General features: G+C 39.9%; 1 pseudogene; it reads right to left on the reverse strand.

The window, feature by feature from the left end:
* Positions 1-5324: 5324 nt before the first annotated feature.
* On the reverse strand, positions 5325-5424 carry LOC130460385 (uncharacterized; annotated as a pseudogene).
* Positions 5425-8444: the final 3020 nt, after the last annotated feature.

The following is an 8444-nucleotide window of genomic DNA, read 5'->3' on the forward strand; positions in this document are numbered from 1 at the left end:
ACGAAAACGTGACATGCGTTAGACTACATTACCAAGATGAATTGCTTTTAATGCACAAATATTAACTAACAATAGTCAAAAGGTGATTTAAATTGATATAAGGTACGTAACAATAATCCGTATTGTCCAAGGAATGTCTAATTAGGCGTGATAAATAATCCGATTATGTTTGACAGATTTATAATTGTGACTAAAGCAATAAATCAGATTATAGCACGTTACAATATAGTTTTGGCTATATTGCGGTTCTCTAGCTTTACTAGCTTTCCTTTTATTCAACGAACGTTCCTCAACTTGACTAGACTCTTGGGCAGGATCCAGGCTTATTTAGAGTTATTATACTGGCAAAGTTCCGCTTAACAAGAGTTAATACAGCGAAACTCGTAGAATACCAAGTGTGCGGGGCGATAGTAAGAACGTATACATAGAGAACTTAGGCTTAGGCTTGTAGCTTGGGTATAGTATGAGATTATGATTTGGCGCCTTTTACTCGGCCGATCAAGGCCTCTATTTATAAGAAATAAGTGACGTTAAAGATAGGAATTGTTAGCATTTGAGGCACATTGAAAAGCATCTTGGCGCCATAAATCTTTCGCGCACAACACTTGGGCGTGAGAAATGTTTCACGCCGAGGTGTTAGTGCCAGATGTGCATGAGAGTTTATATTTGAGTTGAATGAGGACAGATGTGCGAAAATATTGTTGCGCATTAGTGTTGGCGCGAGAGATTAACTGCGTTGGGCTCTGTGCGCAAGAGATTTCTTGCGCACAAATCTGTTTTCATGTGTTATATTCCCTTTTATTTAGAGTTTAATTCGGTTTTATACCGTATAAACTCTTTTGATCCTTATTTTCAGTTTATTCAACTAAAACTCTATTTTTAATCCTTATTTTTCTATTTTTTTAGGACTTTAGGAATTTAATCGAAATGCGACTAGAAGTCCTTAATGATTTTCAATCTTCTCTATGAAATTAATTGGAGTACAACTAAAATTCCTATATGCTTTAGAATTTTAATTGTATTGCAACTAAAGTTCCTTTGACACAAATCTATCTTGGACGGTTTACTATTTTTAGCGGATACTTAGAGAGGCAGCTAATATATATAGCAATTACTATAAATAGAAACTTTGGGTTTGGGAAATAAGTCAGTCAGTCTTAGAATGCTCGTCGATAAGGAATACGTTTGCCAAGTGGATGTTTTGTTTCATCATTGAACTTATCGCTTCTAGCCGAAGGCCAAATGTAGGCGTCTACAGTTAGCCCTTATTAATTTGTTCGAGTATGTTTAAGACGAAGACCAAAGTATTGGTAGACATAGTGCGTCTAGTGAATCTAATTTTGGAAAATTGATTCGGATGTGAGGGTCTCACGAGCCCCCGGGTGATAACATTTGACTTAACAGTCATCACTAGGAATGTCAACATTTCTCCTCACGAGTCATCGGATACTTTGTTCAATGAACTTGTACCTCCTCACAATGTCATTGGATGTGTTCAGATAAAGGCGGATTTTTTTCCTAAAACTTGTTAGATTTGTTTGGGAACTCTGGTGGATTGAGAATTAGGTGGTCTTTCTTTTTGAGGAAGAAAGCGGAAAACTTCGGCTCTAGCCTTTTTGGAAAGAAGGAGAAAACTTGGCTCTCTCCTTTTTGGGAAGAAGGTGGGAAACTTGGCTCTCGCCTTTTTGGAAAGGAGGCGGAAAACTTGGCTCTCGCCTTTTTGGAAAGAAGGCGGGAAACTTGGCTCTTGTTTTTTGATAAAGGGAAATTTTTGAGATTTCTCCTTTTGTAAAAGAACACGGAAAAGTTTTGGCTCTCGTTTTTTGGAAAACGAATTTTTTTGGGCTCTCGCCTTTTGAAAAAGAAGGCGGAAAACTTTGGCTCTCATTTTTTGGAAAACAAAAATTTTTGGGCTCTCGCATTTTGAAAAAGAAGGCGGAAAACTTTGGGTCTCGTTTTTTGGAAAACGGAAACTTTTAAGCTCTCCATTGTTAGAAAATGGAAATTTTGGGCTCTCTTTTTTTGGAAAACCGAAATTTTTTGGAGATAGAAATATTTTATTAGTTTTACTCTCATTTTATGGTAACGGAAATCTTTTTTGAACTTGCTCTCGTTTTTTGCAAAACGGAAATTTCGAAGTATAATTTTTTTGAAGTAATTTTGAAAATATTCATTACATTTTTTAGAAAGTAATAAATATTGATAAATGATCTGAGTCATGACCGGTTAGTTTATCATGATCGTTTCCGCGGCATGTTGAATAACACTTTTGGCATGTTTGTGGGCCTACGATTTTTATTATTAATTTTTTGAATAAAACTTTTGGAGAACCTTTACTTTTTCCGCGGGAGGGAAATAATGGCATTTGACAGTCGTCTTGCAGTTAAATATTGGTTGAGTGGCCTGATTTTCATTGCGAGTCTTGCAACGCAAGAGATTTTTTTTTTATGCTGCTTGTCCAATATTTTTGTAGCTTCTTTGAGAACTTCTTGCTCATTTCCTGGCTTGGATTTGTTTCCATATTCATTGTCTTTTTTGAGAAATGATCAAGTTGTGCGAACGAACATGTACAGAGTTATGGTTGTGTACATTCGCTGCAGTAGAACAATCGAAGTTTTTAGGAACTCGCGGAATCTGGTACGATATTTGTTTTTCTGGGACTTAATTGTGCCGAGAGAAACACATTTCCGTGAATACAAAATGTGCTTATGCTTTCATATGTGTATTCATTCGTTAGATGGACGTATGTAGTAATTTATTACTTTTCCGTATTGGTGCTTCATTTCTTTGTCTGAATGAATCACAATTTGCGAAAACCTGGGCCTATTTTCCGTGGGCCTTGACTTGCTCTGTATGAATTAGCACAATATTATAATGCACTTTCTCTTTTAGGAAAATAAACATAAAACGACATCCGCTTATTTTTGTTTTCAATTCAACAATGAACTTTATTATTAATTCATAAACTTTTTCTTAGAAATAATCGGAATTAGTCTAACTTTTTCTCAATTTGGTTAGGATTTACTTGGCTTCGACTATTTAAATAGCGACTTGCTGTGCTCTTTATTCTCCCCCTTTGCTTGCTTGTTTGATTTTATTTGTTATTTGAGTAACCTAAACCCCCAATTTTCAGTTTTCATCATGTCTCTTTCTGCCATGTCTCTTAAGTCTGTTGTAGGGAAGTGGTTACGTGCACTTAGTCGCATTGAGAAATTGCTGCTAAAGGAATAAAATTGATATGTGCATTTTATATAGAGTTTTTACCCCCATCCCTTTGTACTTTTCTGTGTTAAATGAGATCTTAGGAGCCATTTTAAGTGCTAATATGTGTTATTGAGTGTGCCTTGAGATTTTAGGTCGTTTAATAGGAAATTTGCCTTTTTAGGCTCGTTTCACGACATTTCGGGCCACTACACGACCCCAAGTAGGTTCGGGACAATCATTGTCGACTCTTGGGAGCCTAGGATGTCCATGTTTGAGCCCCAAGAGTTATACTCGGTGTTACTATTGAAGATTGTTGCATCGGGCCGGTCGCCCTATGATCGGTGGGCGAAGGGAGATCAACCGGGCGATCGGAAGGAGAAAAATCCCCTTTCAGCACGCGCCTAATCGGGCGCCCACAACGCAGAGACTACGAAGGATAAAAATCCGCTTGACGGGCGGATGGACCCCTTCCAGGCGGGTTACGAGCTGTGCTCCCGTCGGGCGTGCCAGCGCCCGATCGGGCGACGACTGGTTCCAGCGCGTTTCTTTTAGTTTATTTTCCGATTTTTTGTTTGTTTTGGGAAAGACTATATAAGCCCTTAACTTTTGTAATCTCATTATTCTAGTTTATAGCCTTAAAGCTTTATTCTACACTTAGTTTATTCTCTCAAATATTGCAAACACTTAAGTTCTTATTTTCAATTAAAGTTCCAATCTTTCAGTTTTTCCTCGTTCTTTATTCAGGTATTATTTCCGTTCCTTAATTTTATTATTCAATTTTAATTGATTTCTTTTGATTTATTAATTGTTTCAAATCATGTTTCTATTGAATATTATTGTTTTTCTTATTTCAATTATGTGTGAGTAGTCTTATTCTAGGGTTTGGGAATCCATGAACCAATATGTAGGGATGAGTGAATGTTGTTAATGGTTGATATTGTTGGTTAATTCCTATTGATTGTTTTCATTATACTTTGCTATTAGATTTGCGCAGATTTGATTGTATTAGTCTAGCAATATCAAGTTCGGATTCGAGAGATGCAATTTGATGTTTAGGCCTGTTTCAATAGGTAGAATTGGGATTACATAGCGAGAGCCTGTCAATTTTAAGTCTATGATTAGTATCGATTTGAGAGATCATGTTAGTCTAATTAACCGCTTTATTGATTATTAGTATTTTTTATCGTCCTAGATTATTGTTCATTTGTGAACCTATGCCCTAGACCTTTTATTATCTGATTCATCCTTTTCCAATTATCGTTGTAGTTTATTATTCAAACCAAACCAATCTCTTGTTTCCAGATAGTCTAGACCTTATTTTAGTAATAGAAAGAACGCCATTTCCTCATGGATTCGATCCTGATTTCCCTTGCTATCTGGTTAGTGAAATTAGGTTTATCTTTGATTAGGTGATACGACTTAAGCCTGTCAAATTTTTCCGCCATTCCCGTGGAAACGGTTTTATTTTCTTTCATTAATTGTTTATTCTAGAGTTTTGTTATACCTCAAGGGACCTTAATCCCTTTAGAGCGGATCTCACAATTGTTTGTAGTTTCTTTGTCTATGCTCAGGACCGTAGTTACTTAATTACAATCTTACTCCGTTCGATCCTGAACCTGAACGGACCTTTCGTAGACGAAGAAATTTTAATACACAGTCGGGAGATTACTCTGATCCTGAATCTGAACATCTTGTTGTTGATCTATTTCATACAGATTCAAAGATGGGTGATGAAGACGTGCCAGAACCGAGGCTTACAGACTATTCTAAGACAAGTCTATCTGTGCTACCTAAGGCAATCATGCCTACTATTGATGTTGACAATTTCAAGATTGAGCATGTGTTGATAAATATGGTTGAGAGGCATTAGTTTGGTGGGGAGAAGGGTGAAGACCCTAATCTCCATATTCAGTCTTTCATCCAACATTGTTCCATAATCAAGCAGAAAAATGTAACCCCACAGAAGACTATGGAAATGCTTTTCCCATTTTCTCTAAGCGAAAAAGCTAAGCTATGGATAAATGGGTTAAACAAAGTAGCAATGAAAATGACTGACTAGGAAACTTTGGCTCTTGCTTTTTATGTGAAGTACTTCCCACCTGAGAAGACAACCCGTTTAAGGAGCCAAATTATTTCTATCACACAGTTGGCAGATGAGAGTTTATTTGAGGCCTGGGAGAGGTTTAAGGATCTGCAAAGGGAATGCCCACACCATGGTCTAAAACCGTGGTTCTTGATTCAGCAGTTTTACAACGGTTTTGGGTAATGATTCTAGGCTCATTTTGGATTCTGCTGTGAGTGGGAGGTTTATGCAACTTCCTGTATCTAGAGCTATGGAGGTGATCGAGGATATGAATATTCACAATGCCCAGTATGTGAATCCCAAAGGCATACCCAACAAGGGTGGTAAGTTTGAGATTAATTCTATTGAGCAATTTACTTCTTAGTTGACTGCCCTACATTATAGACTCGATAACATGTAAGCTACATCATCTCAATCTGCCCAACCTGCTAGTATAGCTGTAATGAATGCCCAAAAAAGGGTAGAACTTACCCAACATATATATAATCTCTTAAGCAAGGGGGGGGGGGGGGGGGGGGAGGGGGATCACCCTTTCACATCTGCTCCTCTGTCACCTTCTTCATAATCAGTTGATGTAGGGCGTCAAGCTCTAGAACCTCGGGCTCCCACTGGCACGGAGAGAGAAATGTTCCTTTGGCTTGGACCTTTCATCCATACAATATTCCCCGCTGAAAGAGTAACAAGCTCAGGTGGGAGTTGAATGTTCAAGAATGGTTTGGCAACCCAATACCGCCTCCAAACTTCAAGATGATCAGCATTCAGTACAACAGGTTTCTGATGCTCTTCAGCATAATCTGGGATTTCTTGCTTCAAGCCATATTTTCTCATCACTCGAGCAGGAGAGTAGAAGACTAACATTGTAAGGCTAGGCACCCTCAAAGCAGTAGAGCCACGTGCATATCTCATGGCAGCAATTCCCCACCACGGAATCACCCACCTAATACAAGATCCAATTTCCGAGAGTGCGCATCGCCACTCATCCAATGAAATTAGGCCATGCATCATGGGCCGCACAGTGAATCCCTTCCTATTATAGCTTGCCATGTTCTCTGGTGGTGCCACCAACATGAGTCTCTCCATAAGCCAGACCTTCGGGAAAACGCAAGAAAGCAGTTCAAAATTCAATGTTCTATATACAAGTACAAATTTCAACGTACAAGAAACTCTAGATTCTTACTTGGAGTAACACCGGGCTTCCCGACGACATAGAAGAGGGGTCCGATTTCAGCATATCAAGGACCAACAATGTCTTGCCAATCACAAGCGGCATTGGGTCCCTACTACAAGCGAAATGCTCCACAATATCTATTAGATAGGCATCTCTATCGCCAAACCCCTGCTTCGAAAAGAGGAAGCGAGCAAAGATACAAAAACTCATGCCCTCAAGCGGTAGACCTTGGGGACATCAGGACCAGCAAAATAGGCAACAAGGAGGGACAATTCCACCCCTCGGCCATATACAACAGCACTCAAAAGCGGGGGCTTCAGGCCCAAATACCTCTCAAAAGCCAAGAAAAAGTGTTCCTCAACACTAGGCATGCAAGGCTCTATCATAAGGGGCCATTCTAATATAGCACTGAATTCTTCAAGGAGGGGACATACCTCGTTGTTACCAAAGCGGAAAACGTCGTGGATTGGATCCCAAGCCTCCAGAGCAGCATGAATGAAATGCATGTCAAGTTTCACGAACCGGAAGGAGACGAGCACCCCAAGATGAATGCCATCCAGCTCCCTATTCTCCAGTTTGCCTCGTGAACCAAGCCAGGAGTTCAAGGCATTTTCAAAGGATACAACCATTTTCTTTCTTTTTGTGAAGAAATAGAGGGTTAGGAAGAGTAGGGAAGGATAGGTGCAAGAAATATGATCCGGAATGCTCCGTATTTATACAAAAACCAGCACTTATGGTGGTACACGAAAGGACCACCTGCGCTGGGCGCCCAAGCTTGCGCTAGGCGCAGGGCCTGCAAGAAGGACTAGCTCAACGTCCGCTTTATGACTCCAAGTACACACTCCTAATGACATTGTACAACCAAATCAGCTCCAATGATTTATGCCAGATATTCCAGAAGCCGCGCAATTTCAAGCAGTCCGAATCAATACCCGGGTCATGTTCGGGTCAATTTGTTCAAAATTCAAAGCATTCTAGTTTAGATCGGCGTCCTAAGTCGAGTCAGCATATGTATAAGCAAAAGTTGAATATACTTTGACTTGCGCTTTTTCTAACCAAAAAAACTCAGTCAAAGTTGGGGCTTATAGTGGGTATATACACCCGAAAAAATGGGCAAATTTTTGCTAAAGTTGAATATACTTTGACTTGTGCTTTTTCTAACCAAAAAACCTCAGTCAAAGTTGGGGGTTATAGTGGGTATATACACCCAAAAAAATGGGCAATTTTTTTTTTCATTTTACATGCATACATATAGCCACAAATTTCAATTCACACACAGCGCATACGAAATTCAATCCAAACCTTGCAAAAAACACACATACCAAATTTCAAATCATACAAGTTCAAAATAAAACACCCAAGATTCAAATATTCAAACCATACAAATCCAAAATACGAATGTATACATCCATACAAAGTTCCATATACAAAAGCCCAACCAAGGCAAAGCTAGGACTCGCAACTATGCAGGATCAGTCCGAGTCATCATCAATCACATGCTCGATCACTGGCTCCTTGTTCTTGTTCCGGCTCACATACTGCTCCAGCTCCTGGTCTAGCTCTGTCCCCGGGGTAGCATGCCCCTGCTTGAAATACGAAGAGTACCGGTAGGTCGCTGAATTCCCTGCTGATAAGGAGGATACTGATAAGACTACTGGGTCGCCACAAACCGAATTTGCATCTCAAAATCATAAGCCTGGCGCCTCCACTCCATCTCATACCACTGAGCCCAAGACTTCGCACTCCAAGGTGGAGAGTTGCTCGCTCCTAAATGGACACTAGGGGAAGGCATGAAAGACATTTGGCCGCCTGCGTCTCAAAGAGAGTACGAATACCTGCCAGGCCGAGCAGGAGTATAGGGACATCTCCCCTACCAACATCTGAATTCCTCTGATGAGCACCAGCACTAGGACCTGGGCCCTAATCTAAGCTCCGCCCGCTCTGCTCTCTCGAAGTACTCATTGGGGGACCCCCTGTCCACGGAATCCT

The sequence above is a fragment of the Spinacia oleracea genome, chromosome 4 (genome assembly GCF_020520425.1).
Source record: "Spinacia oleracea cultivar Varoflay chromosome 4, BTI_SOV_V1, whole genome shotgun sequence".
Lineage (NCBI taxonomy): Eukaryota > Viridiplantae > Streptophyta > Magnoliopsida > Caryophyllales > Amaranthaceae > Spinacia > Spinacia oleracea.